Source organism: Podarcis filfolensis (genome assembly GCF_964270895.1).
Source record: "Podarcis filfolensis genome assembly, chromosome: 7".
NCBI lineage: Eukaryota > Metazoa > Chordata > Lepidosauria > Squamata > Lacertidae > Podarcis > Podarcis filfolensis.
In genome coordinates this window covers 64,531,241-64,544,924 of record NC_139603.1, presented here as the reverse complement: position 1 = coordinate 64,544,924, position 13,684 = coordinate 64,531,241, and the positions used below count along the sequence as shown (strand labels likewise).

General features: G+C 39.5%; 1 long non-coding RNA gene across 1 annotated transcript; it reads left to right on the top strand.

The window, feature by feature from the left end:
* The first annotated feature begins 59 nt into the window (after positions 1-59).
* Positions 60-11,692, top strand: LOC310766857. The gene is made up of 2 exons (XR_014550466.1): positions 60-2,022; positions 11,245-11,692. It is a non-coding gene; the product is annotated as an uncharacterized lncRNA (long non-coding RNA).
* The last annotated feature ends 1,992 nt before the right edge of the window (positions 11,693-13,684 follow it).

Here is a 13,684-nt window from a genome sequence, read left to right as displayed (position 1 = left end):
GCCATAAGTGGCACCGTTTCCTTAGCTTCTGTCCCTCCCAAAATAAACTCGACCGGATGTCACCGTCTCTCTACACGCTTCTTCTTTTCAACATCCTCTTCCCCATTTCCGAACAACATTCTCACGTGTAGCCACGCGGAGCCTGAGGGAGCCGGTGCAAATACTGCTGCTGCTATAGTTTTACAGCTGAAATGGTGGTCCTTATTATTTATGATTTTCAGTTTTATACATGTCAATAATTTTACAGTCATTTTGACATTTCAAAACTCGACTACCTTCCCCCTCTTTCTGCGGTTTCTTAATTCCCCCCCCCCCGCATATTCCAAATTAACATTTCCTCATTTATCCATTTGCTTTAAATGTATACTCTTATAAAAACTGCAGGTTATTGCAGTAATCCTGCCAGTGTTATTTTCTGTTTACAATTTATTTGTAAACATTCAATAAACCATTTCCATTCTTCTATAAAAAGTTTGTTATCTTGATTTCTAATTTTTCCGGTAAGTTTCGTCATTTCTGCATATTCCATAAGCTTTTTGTATCCGTTCTTCTTTCACTGGGACTTCTTTGCATTTTGGGGCAAGTAAAATTCTTGCTGCTGTAGTCACATACGTGAATAAATTTATATACCGTTTGAGTAGTGCTGTCCCTATACTGTAATTCCCAAAAGGATCTTTTTAAGCACCTTTCTCTCTTACCCATTTTCCTCCTGGGCAGGTGGATGCCTCCATGAGAGAGCACCTGGGCTTCTGGGTCCTGGATGTCCCCTGCCTGACATCTTGTGCCTCATTCCCAGCTATTAAGTGCTGGGGTGGGGGGTGGACATCAGCTGAAGTATCATTAACAGATAACAGTCAGTGCTTTTCCACTAAGTAATTTGGGTTGTCAGTGGGGCTTCATCCCACATGTGTCAGATGATACTTAGTGGAACCTTTGAGAGAGGAAACAGCATTTAAGGTGAAGGTTGTGTTCCCCACCAACTCTCACCATTTCTGACTCCACCACTTCCTGCAGGATGTGTGGGTCAAAGACACTGGGCTGCTGCGAGTTCCTCAGCTGTCTTGCACGTATTAGTGCAGAGATAATCACAAAAGTATACCCATTACAGAAGCTTTAACTATTCTGCCAAGTGTCAAACCAATGATCAGAGAACTTCTAGAACATCCCATTGCTGATAATGGCTCCCCCCCCCCCCCATTTTAATCCTGATCTCCCTAACTTTTCCTTCTCGGAGCGATGCAATCACCCAATCACAAGGTGGTTGTGTAAAATTTAGCATTGATTGTGAGCTTTTTAAATAAATCGTATCCTAGTGGGGAAAAAATCTGTTAGATGCACAGTTATTTAGGAACCAGCACCAGTCCTTGACCAAAACTATTAGCACCACCGAAGAATATCACATTTGCATCTTCCCTGGATCATCTGGATATCAGTGACAAAATAACGAACCAATTATACTAGCATTTTACAAGCAAGAGGGTAGCCCTGTCTGACAAAGCATCTCAGGTGTCATGGACTGGTTGGATGCAGAGGAATGGTGGGAGGAACCAGCTGAGGAACCTTCAAGGGAAGAAGGCTCAAAGCCTAGGGAGTGGTGGTGGGATGGCAATGAGTGGTCATAGGGAGAAGACTGCGGGGAGATGGTGTCGGAAGCTGAAGAGGTAACTGAGCTGGGAAAGTCTTGTGTCAGAGAGAAGTCCAGAAGAAGCAGGGGAGGAGGGAGGCCAAGAGGCAGAGATAAGTAGAAGCACACATGTCTCCCCCTCCTGTAACAAGCTCCCCTCCTCCCCCAGTCTCCCAGGACCAAGAGAGGCATGAAGTGAAAGGAGCAAAGGCACACAGGTGCAGTCTCAGATTGCTTGGGGAAAACCCTGGAGAGGAGGAGACTTAGGCAGAGTTGCTGTGCTCATTAGGCCTGGCACCCCTGTGAAGATCCTGGTTTTTTTCTCTCATAAAGAGCTGACTTCACTTATTCTGATTACTGCTTGCTCACTCCTGACATCAGTTGAAGTGGCAAATAAGGTAAAAAGCAAGTTAGGTAGTTGTGTGATTTTGGCAGCAGGGCAAGGAGGCCAAGGTAACCAAAATGTGTATGTTTTAGTGACCAGCATAGGAGGGTAGCTGACTGAACCACAGCTACACAGTGGAAATGGTCATAACCTGTTTTATTTTAAAAAAATAAATATTGATGGAATTAAAAGTGTTTTTACAAACCTATATTCAGGAAGATTAAATGCAAATAAGTCATGGGAATATAAATGCTTCCCTGGTGAAGAATAATTCCATTATTCTACTATCCCTTGTAGTACAGTTTATCCTTTTTTCTAAAATTCTCTGTGTATTTGATTTCCTGGCACATGTACTGGGGGATTATTAGATTCAATGTCTAATTGTTCCTTTCCCAATGCTGTAAACAGAACAGCAGTGTTTTAGTCTGCCATGCAAGTTCCTGAGGGATATGCTGTGTTCAGTGAATTCCTCTGCATTTGTTCATCTTTATATCACACGGAATATAAGCGACAAAGCGATGGGACTTAAAAGTATTAAGATTAGGGCATTAAAAAAAAACCCTTAAAGGGCTATGAACGTTATCCATTACTGTTTTTCAGTAAAATTTGTAGCCTACTCTTTAAACACAAATGCTAGCACAAATAGTCAAATACTATGGTTGATCAGTCCTAAAAAACCAGAACCTTTAACACATTTTCTTGTAAGTTTTGTTTCAAGATAATAATTTGGATTGAATGAATCCTAATGGCATCTTAACTGAGCAATTTATGAAAAATAAGGACTTACTAGTTTGCTCTTACAGCTTCCTGTTCAAATCTAAGGGTTAATAGGGTCATCTTCACATATATTTTAGATTGGCGAATAGGGTTCAACAAGTTGGACCTGTAATAAAATGTTGACACAGTGGAGAGCGTCTGTGTTCAAGCCATGCCATTTTCCAGGGCATTCTATTCTATCCCCTATTTCCCGGCCTCTTCCTTCTCTCCAATAGTGAGCCAACATTCTGTTTTGGCTACCAATGTTTTGGCTCTGGGAGAATACATTTGATAGCCAGCATAGAGGACTTGTCAGCGTCAGGACTGGCTCTTTGCACTGGACTTTTGGATCAGGCTGATGTTTAAATAACTTGGCTTCAAGGCTCCCTCCTCCCAAGTGGGAAGCCAGAAGTGATGCAGAGGTTGTATTACATTAAATAATGTAAAAGGTGACTGATAACAATGTGAAAAGTAAATTAAGTAGTCCAGGCTCTTCTGCAATAGATTGGTTTGTTGAGTAGAGATTGTACAATAACATAGTATTGTAGATTCGCTGCTAAGGAAAGGTGTTAATACTTGTATCTTGCACTAACAAAGCAGATTTGTTGTGTAAATAATATGGTTGTGTGGCAAGGATTCATGTTTAATTAAAAATAAATTAATAAATAACCCCCAAAGCAATTGCAGGAATTGGCCCTTTAGTTACATAAAAACAAGCAGCCTGGTTAAAAATAGAAATGAACACTGTCTGTCATTCCATAAACAAATCCCTTCCACTACAGACGAGACATTTTTCTAGCTCCAACAATAGATGCCTTTATTTACCATTCAATAACAGTAGAAAGGTCAAAACCATTGCTTTCTTTCCATAGACACTATTTTTAATTGGTAAGCACTTTTGATTTTTTTCCTAAAGGATCACTTTCTATTAAATTGATTAACACAATATAAATGGCTGAATAATTGCATCTTCCTAAGGATCAAAGGTCTGTTCATTGAAAACCACCATGAGCGAAAACCTATGCAGCTAAGCCTGCAGTCCCAAACACATTTACTTAGGGAGTAAGCTTCACTGAACATGGTGGGTTCAGCTTCTAGTATTATTGTGTGTTGGTTTTGTGTTTGCGTTGCTCTAAGCCAGACAAGGATTCAGCGACTCTTGCATAAATCACTGCCACTTTCTTTCCTTCAATTTTCCTTTTCCCAACGATGGAAGGAAACCTCTAATATACCAATAGAGGCTTGGGTTAATAATATCTGGAGTATTGCTCTGTCAGAATGCCACACATACCATTGGTGACTAATCAAGCGCCTCTCCAAAAAAGATAGCTTTGATACTATCTGGTCTCCCCTTTTCTCTTTTAGTGAAGAACAACAGGATATTTTAATACCGTCATCATCACAGAGGTGTCTGTGGAGGGGATATATTCATTGAAAATTTTAGCTGTGCCCCCTTTTCTTTTTCAAAAAAGGAACCTACCTGTTTGTTAAGTCTGGCACCAGAGGTCATTCTCTATATATCCTTGCCACTCTGTAGGCTTTCTTAATAATAATTACTATTATTTACAAGCTGCTATGTGACTGGGTTGCCCGGAGAGCCACGTTTTAGACATTAAAAAAAAATGCCCATGATTTTTTTTTTTTAATTATAAATTTTTATTCATATTTGCACATATATCCAGAAAAAACATAAACAAAAAATCCACCACATACCTTATACAAATTATATCCACTTCACAAATCATAAATAAAATACATAACTGAACTAGTCTCAACTGAGCCTTGGACTTCCCTCCACTCCTTTGGTAAGTATTGAATAAATTATATAGTCGCGTACTTTTTAACTCTTTTACATAGGCCTTTCCCGCTGTTAGAGTTATTTCAACCCCGCCAGTGTCACCTGAGATTTAGATTCCATATACATTAAATATTTCTTCCAATTATCATGAAATTTCTGTTCGTCTTGGTCCCTTACTCTTCCTGATATTCTGTCGAGCTCAGCATAATTTATCATTTTAACCTGCCAATCACTTATGTTAGGTATTACTTCTAATTTCCAATTTTGTGCTAACATAATTCTTGCAGCTGTCGTAGCATATAGAAACAAGGTCTTGTCTTCTTTTTTAATTTCTTTACCGACCATTCCTAACAAAAAAGCTTCTGGCTTTTTGGGAAATGTATATTTCAAGATTTTTTTAAGTTCATTATAAACCAATTCCCAAAAGCCTCTCACTTTGCAACACGACCACCACATATGGTAGAGGTCACCTTCTACCTCTCTACATTTCCAGCATCTTTTATCCTTCAACTTATAAATCTTCGCTAATTTCACTGGTGTATGATACCACCTGTAGATCATTTTCCACAGGTTTTCCTTTAGTGCCGTGCATGCCGTAAATCTCATATTCTTGTTCCATAGTTCCAACCACCTCTCAAAGTCGATGTTATATCCAATATCTATCGCCCACTTAGTCATAGCCTCCTTCACCTCCTCATCTTTTGTATACCACTCCAGCAAAATATCATACATCCTTGACAGTGTTTTGTTCTTACCTTCTATAACTTCTACATTAAATTTAGATTTTTTATCTTCAAATCCTACTTTCTTTTTGTCTTCTTTTAGCAGATCATTTACTTGGTGGTATTGCAACCACCCTGTAAATAAATTTTTGATCTCTTCATATGGTCTAAGTTTAATCCCTTTATCTGTCTTCCAAGTTAGTTCTTCATAGGTGGCATTCTTCCCTTCCATGTTTATTTTTTTTATAGTTAACACCTCTATTGGTGAAATCCACCAAGGTGTCTTCCTTTCCAATATATTTTTATTTCTTTCCCATACTTGGAATAGTGGTCCCCTAAAAATATGATTTAGAAAGCCTCTATGAACTTTCACCTTTTCGTACCACAGGTACGAGTGCCACCCGTACCTGTTATCGAAACCTTCCAAGTCCAAGATGTCCCTATTTTCCAATCTTATCCAATCCTTCAGCCACAATAAACACGCCGCTTCATAATATAAACTTAGATCCGGTAGAGAGAATCCCCCTCTTTCTTTTTTGTCCACCAATATTTTCATTTTTATTCGTGGTCTTTTGCCTTGCCAGATGTATCTCGCTAAGGCTCTTTGCCACTCTTTACACTGCTTTAGACCTTTTAGTACCGGAATGGTTTGGAACAAAAATAACATTCTGGGGAGAACGTTCATTTTGATAACTGCTATCCTCCCCAGAAAAGATAACCTCAATCTCTCCCAGATTTCAAGATCTTTCTTAATATTCTTCCAAGTGACTTCATAGTTATCCTTATATAGGTTAATATTTTTCGCTGATATCCACACTCCAAGATATTTCACTTTCTTTGCTATCATAATTCCCATCTTTTGTTCTAGTTCTACAATATCTTCCTTAGTTAGATTTTTAGTCAACATTTTAGTCTTATTTTTATTAATCTTGAGGCCTGATACCGCTCCAAACTCTTCAAATTTTTGCAAGGCTTCTTTCATACTATTTTTTGGGTCTTCTAGAGTTAATACAATATCATCCGCGAAAGCTTTTATCTTATGTTCTTTAATCCCTACCTTAATCCCTTTCACTTCCACTGCCTCTCTCAGTCTCTTAGTAAGTACTTCAAGTACTGTTATAAATAACAGAGGAGACAGGGGGCAGCCTTGTCTAGTCCCTTTAGATATGTCAAAAAATTCTGATGTTGAGTTATTTATTATTAGCTTAGCTTTTTGTTCATTATAGATAGCTTCTATACCTTTTCTAAACCTTTCACCCAGCCCCATCGTTTTTAGATTTTCTGTCAGGAAGCACCAAGAAACGTTATCAAAGGCCTTTTCGGCATCAATGAAAATCAAAGCGGCTTGTTTGTCTATTCTAGTTTCCAAATATTCAATGATATCTATCACATTTCTTACGTTGTCCTTCAATTGTCTCCCTGGAAGGAAGCCCGTTTGATCTTTATGGATTCTGTTATTTAATACTTTTTTTAATCTTTCTGCCATTACATCCGCAAACAGTTTATAGTCGTTATTTAATAATGAAATTGGCCTATAGTTTTTCACCTCTAAGGCATCCACATCTTTTTTAGGAATTAATGTAATATAGGCTTCCTTCCAGGTATTCGGGGTCTTCCCTTCTTTTAAAGTATTGTTCATCACTTCACATAGGGTTGGGCTTATTTGATCACTTAGTACTTTATAATATTTGGCTGACAGACCATCTGGCCCCGGCGCTTTACCGATTTTCATCTTTGATATTGCCTTCCTTACCTCCTCCTCTGTAATCAGCTGATTTAATAATTCTTTTTCTTCGGTTGATATCTGTTGTAAATGATGTTCTTTCAGATAGCGTTCTATATCATAGCCTGTCTCCTTACCTCTTTTATATAAATCCTTATAGTATTTCTGAAACAACCTTTTTATTTCATTTGGGTCTTCCACTATCTTATCTCCATCCCTTATCCTACAGATCATATTTTGTTTTTTCCTTTCTCTTAGTTGCCAGGCCAAGTATTTCCCTATTTTATTAGCGGATTCAAAACTCTTCTGTTTCAACATTTTGACTTTCCACTCAATCTCCTGGTTTACTATCATAGAAAATTGGGCTTGTAATAACTTTATATTTTGTTTTATAGTCTCATCACCTGGCTTAATAGTTAATTGTCTTTCATTCTCCATTAACTGTACTAAAATCTCCTCCTTCTTTTTCTCTTTTTCTTTTCTTTGATGGCTGTTTTTCTGAATTAGAAAGCCCCTCATGACGGCTTTCCCTGCGTCCCAAACCGTTTCTAAAGCTGTCCCTTTATTTAAATTCCACTTGAAGTACTCTTCAATTGTTTCTTTTGCCTTAATCACTATCTTTTGATCATTAAATAGAGATTCGTTCATTCTCCATCTAAGTACTCTAGCCTCTTTACCCTTTAACTCTAAATATACTGGGTTATGATCAGATATAGTCTGTGGGAGAATTTCAGATTTGATTAAGTTCTGTATCAATTCCTTAGTGATCCAAATACCATCTATTCTCCCCCAACTCTGGTTAGGATTTGAGAAAAAAGTATATTGTTTTACAGTAGGGTTTTTGAATCTCCACGTGTCAATTAGTCCCATATTATCAACCAAATCAAAAAAAGTCTGTGGTAGCTTGCCTTCCTTAATCTCTTGTTTTCTTGTTGATCTATCCAGATTTGGTAACACCACCCCATTAAAGTCACCCATCACTATCATTTTTTGATCCATCCACTCTGTTAACTTAATACCTAATTCAGAGAAAAAGACTGCTTTTCTGTCATTAGGTGCGTATAGTCCGACGACAATAATCTTTACTCCTTGAAACATAATCTGTACTACAATCATTCTCCCTTGTTCATCTTTATACAGTAATTTTGGATCAAGTTTTTCCTTTATATATAGAACCACTCCTCGTTTCTTAACTCTATCTGAAGCCACAAAATCCAATCCTAATCTCTTATTGCTTAAAATTCTCTCATGCTTTCTTATTACGTGAGTCTCTTGTAGGCAGATTAAGTCGAGGTTCTTTTTTAGTAAAATATGCGCAATCTGGTTCCTTTTATTTTTATTGTTGAGTCCATTCACGTTCCAGGTCAGAACTTTTAGAGCCATCACTTATATGCAAATAATAAGATAACAAGTCTAAATTAAATCTACTGTTTTTTATCGTCTATCTCTTCTCCTTCCCTCTCTTGTCCTGAATTTGTCTCCCTCTCTCCTTCTCCACTCTCTCCGCCTCCGTCCCCACTCCCCGATCGTTCACCCTCCTCCTCCCCCCCCACCATCTTTCCGAGTTCTTTCTCATATCTTCTTGCAAATTTTTCTAATTCTGAAGGGTTGGACAGTTTGAATCTTTTTTCCTTAAAATAGAATGAAATTCCTTCCGGAAATTCCCATCTATATAGGATCCCATTTTTCTTCAGTTGGTTAGTTAATTTTTTGTAGGCATCCCTCCTTCGAAGAAATCTCGAAGGAATTTCTTTGTATATGATAATTGGATTTCCTCCAATATATAACCTTTTGTTATAATTCTGTTTCAGTATTTCATTTCTCATATCCATCGAATTGAACATAACTAATACATCTCCTGGCAATCTTTTCCCCCTGGCTTTAGCTGATTTTGTTTTTATCCGAAAAATATTTGCCAACGAGTAGCTTATCTCTTCTTCCTTTCTATCTAACCAGCTTGCCAGCTCTTTCACCATTTTAAATCTTATGTTCTCATTTGTCTCCTCTGGGAACCCTCTAAATTTCAGGTTTGCTTGATTCTGTCTCAACTGGGTCATTGCCATACTATCCAACAATTCTTCCTGTACTTTACCTATCTCCTTAACTTCTACTTTAATCCTGTCCAAATCCCTCTTATTATCCTTCGTGTCTTTTTGCACCCTTTTCATTGAGTCCTCAAGCACCTTGGCTCTTACCGATAGATCTTTAACTTTTCCTGTTAATTCTCCCACCACCCCCTCCAATCTTTTGTCCAACGTATCTTGTACTTCCAGTAGTTTTCTTTCAATATATTGCTCATTATGTTTAAATTCTTTCCTTATCTCAACCATTAAACTGTCATAGTCCTTGATTTCCCTCCCCTCCTTCCCATCTTCTTGTCTAGATGGCCTCCTTTCTGATGGCGTTCCCACCCCCTTTTTCATATTGAAAACTCTCCCTCCCCTGGCAGTCACTGAAACCCCCTGCTGGCTTTCTCTGTTCTTCCCGTAGATTCCTTCCGAAGTAGTCCCCTCCGCTCTCACACGGTGGCGCCTTGTAGACTTTCCAAGTCCTAGATCTATTATCTTCCGTAGGGTCTCACGGCCAGTTGTCTCTCTCCCCACGCCACACGACAACTGTTCTCCTAAGTTACTGATTATCCGCCATTGGGGGGGGCTAAGAATAAGGAGGTGCCGTACCAAAGAAAAAGAAGAAACCTATTGGGAGGATAGGAAAAAGCGATCAAGATAAAGAAAATAATCAAACAATGGATAGAGGAAGAGGGTGGCCAAAATATCAACAAGTGGCACAGAGCAAAAAAAAAAAAAAGAACTTGCAAAGTTCATAGAAGGGTTATATAAGAGACACAAAAGTAACCGCCAAAATTGCTGAGACCATTGGCTTGATTCCCAGCGACCAATAGTCCCCTGGAACTTAAGCAGAGTGTGGGGTGAGTCTTAATCCAAAAGCAGGCATATGGGTGTGGGGCAGGACCAAATTAAGACGTCTCCTGAGGGGAGAAACTTTTATATATAGCAAAAAGACCTGACCCACCGTCCTGATTACGCTTTCCACCTTTCCAAAAGTTCTCAGTCTCTTTCCGCTGTAGCAGTGGATTAATCTAGAAAGTAAACCCCCTCTTCTCCAGCCAGAATATTAGGTTATATCTCTTTATGTCGGGGAGAAGAACAAGAAATGAGGTGTTGGTACGGAAGCTTGCTGCTTTCTCCAGACAAACAAATCTCTTTTTCCTCCCAAACGTCACTGGAAGGGCGCTGCCTCTCCGCGTCTTCCCTCCTCCTGCTGCCGATCTGTTTTTCACTCTTTTAACTGGCCCGTGTAAAATAGCAGTTTCTATCCTTTGTTCCAATATGAGAGGTGTGAATAACAAAGAGGTGTAAGTAATAAAGAGGAGTAAGTAATAAAAATCTCTAAGCATATGCTGCTTGACTCAGACCGTGTTCACAAACGGCATGCAAAGGGGTTAATTGCCAAGAAACCGCCCCTGCAATCTCCTCCCGGTCGTTAGCTCGTTAGTGCTGCTATCTCGCCAAGTTGAACAGAAAAATTCCTTTCACTTCTTTCTAGTCCCTTAAGATATTTTCGTTTGTTACTTTGCCTCAGAGTCCTTATACTTTGTATCTGAGGTCTCTCTTCTACAACCACTTAGCGGCAGCTTTTTTTATTTTTCCCTCTCTCCCAGCCTTACGTTGTACTCCATTTTCTCTTACCGCCGGTAGTGGATTCCTTCGCCTTTTACCTCTTGTAATCCTTTTACGCTGGGTTCTTTAGTTAATCTTTCTATCAGCTTAGTTGGTTTGCTTTTTCCCAGTTTTATGACTGTTGTCGGAGGTTCACCGCTTTCACACGGAGCCTGAGGCTTCACAACACGGAGTCTGTTACATCCCCTTCATGCTGCAGCTCAAACCCTGCTAAACACCGACAATACAGGGGAGCTTGAGCAGCGTCGCTGGGTACCTTGACCCTCAGGATACTCCTCCTGGGGTTACGAGGTTCACGGAGCCTTCGTGACCCCTCTAGACCTCCGTGTTGCTCGAGACTCCCCCGAAGGGCAGGCTCGCGCTCCTTCCCGTGGCTGCGGCGTTCCGGAAGCCCCGAGTGATGATCAAAAATGCCCATGATTTTAACTGATTTTCTATCTACTGCTTTTTGTATTTTTACTGTTGCTATGATAATTGCCATTGTTTCTGATGTTTTTGATCTGTTTCATATTTGTTTTATGGTTCTCTTTTGCAGGCTATCTTGAAAATCTAGATTAATAAAATTCCAGAAGAAGAAGAAGAAGAAGAAGAAGAAGAAGAAGAGGAATAGGAAGAAGAATTTCTCCACGTAGCAATTACTACTGCTGCTGAGGAGGTTTCCCCAAACTCAGAATACTCCTTTGTTGCTAGGTGGCTGGCATGACACATTTTTTATAAGCAATATGAAAGCTTTCTGCAAGAGATAAGGGACAGCTCATAAAAGCATAATATGCATTTCGCCCTAATGAAAGTTATTTCATTCCAGTGGTGGCAGGTTTTATTCCAATAGCAGTTTGAACTTGTATGCCCTGTTGCTAGGTTTTCATCCACCGACACCATTAGAAGAAGCAAATTGGTGATCTGGCCCCCTAAAAATAGCAAAGAACATTTATGGGCATCAAAGGGTGTTTAATAGGTTACAATAAAAAGAAATTCAACCTTGATTGGTTTTTTTAACTGCTATTTTCTGTCTGCAGCTACCCAACTAGAATAGTAGATAGCTGTCTTTTGCAAATGGACTTTTTATTACAAGGGGGAAATGGGTGGTAATGGATAATAAGACATTTTCATACCTCTCCTGTCCTGGACCTGTTGTTGTTCAAGGTTTTTACAAATGACTTGGATGAAGGAACTGAGAGGATGCTCATCAAATCTGCAAACTAGGAGGGGTAGCTAATGCTGCAGAAGACAGAATTGGGATTCAATATGACCTTAACAGTTTGGAGAACTGGGCCCAAACTAATTTCAATAGGGACAAATGTCAGGTTCTGCACTTAGGTAGGAAGAACAAGCTGCACAAATATAAGATGGGGGACACCTGGCTTGCTGATAGTATATGTGAAAAGGATCTAGGGGTCTTAGTAGATCATAAGCTTACCATGAGTCAATAGTGTGATGCAGCACCCAAAAAAAGCTAGTGCTATTCTAGGCTGCATCCACAGAAGTATAGTGCCCTGATCAAGGGAAGTAATAGTACCAGTCTATTCTGCCTTGGTCAGACTACACCTGGTATACTGTGTCCAGTTCTGGGCACCACAATTTAAGGATATTGACAAGCTGGAACATGTGCAGAGGAGGGTGACCAAGATGATCAAGGGTCTGGAAATCAAGCCCTGTGAGGAATGGTTGAGTGAGCTGGGTTTGTTTAACCTGGTAAAGAGAATAGCCGTCTTCAAATACTGTATCTAAAAGGCTGTCACGTGGAAGATGGAGCAAGCTTGATTTCTCCTGCTGTAAAAGATTGGACCCAAACCAATGGCTTCCTTCAAGTTAAAAGAAAGGAGATTCCGACTAAACATCAGCAAGAGCTGTTTGACAGTGGAACTGATTCCCTTGGAAGGTGGTGGACTCTCCTTTTAAGTGCATATTGCACATTTGAAGTAAATAAATAAATAAATAAATAAATAAATAAATGCATATTTATTAGAATGCTAACTATCTTTCGTGTAAGTACTAATATATAATTGTTTACCAGTCAGTCACCATTGGATGCAAGCCATTTCTGAACCCTCTTTTTTGCAACAAAATGAGCTCCCAGTTCTACTCCACAGTGTCACTAATCTGAACTTGTGCCGCTCTGCATTTGATTCTGCCACTGTCTTGGCTGCCACTGTCAGTTATTACCCTGCCAACATTTGCCTTTCATCTTTTCCCAAAAGTCAACTTAACTTCTTTTACAAAGGAAATGAAATGTTCTCCATGCTTGCCAACATTCTGAGAGAACGCTTTCTCTAAGAATGACTCAAAGTTCCCTATTCCCACACCCTGGTGTTACTCTGAGAACAACTAAAGTAAACTTTTCAGCAGCGGTTATTTGTTTTAACACCTTCCCCCATTGTAAAATGTTTGGCACTAGGTAAAGAACAACAGTGCTAATTTTATCTAGATTTCACATATCCCCTGGCCACATAAGCAGGGCCTATTTGTTCTTTAAAACCTGAGGACAAAAAAACAAATGATGCTCTCCCTCATCCTCTGCCAGAGGAAAAAGTGGAGTTAAGTAGCTTCAGGGCATTCAGGCAGTAGAAGAATAATGGGGTGGGGTGGGGGGCTAAAGCAGCTTCAGGGGGGGGGTTGGGGGGGAGCAGTGAGCTTTCTTAAGAAGTCAGTCAAATATGCTATTACAGTAGATGAGGACTAATCCGGAGTCCAGTCTATATTGTTCCCACAAAGACTGACACTATATCTAGTAGTGATTGTTTTAAGTAGGTTCCTGCTGGGACTGGTTTAGTTACTGTGGGACTCCATATTCTACTGATTTATTTTAGCCTCTGGTTGGGAGACACAGAAGCAATTGGCTTGGAAGGATTGCACCATTCATTATGAACCCGAGGCACTGAAATTCTCTATGATCTAACCTGATCTATGAACTGCAGGTACCAAAGTACCCTTCTGAAGCAGGGTTAGTGGACGAGCTAGGATTACATACATATCAA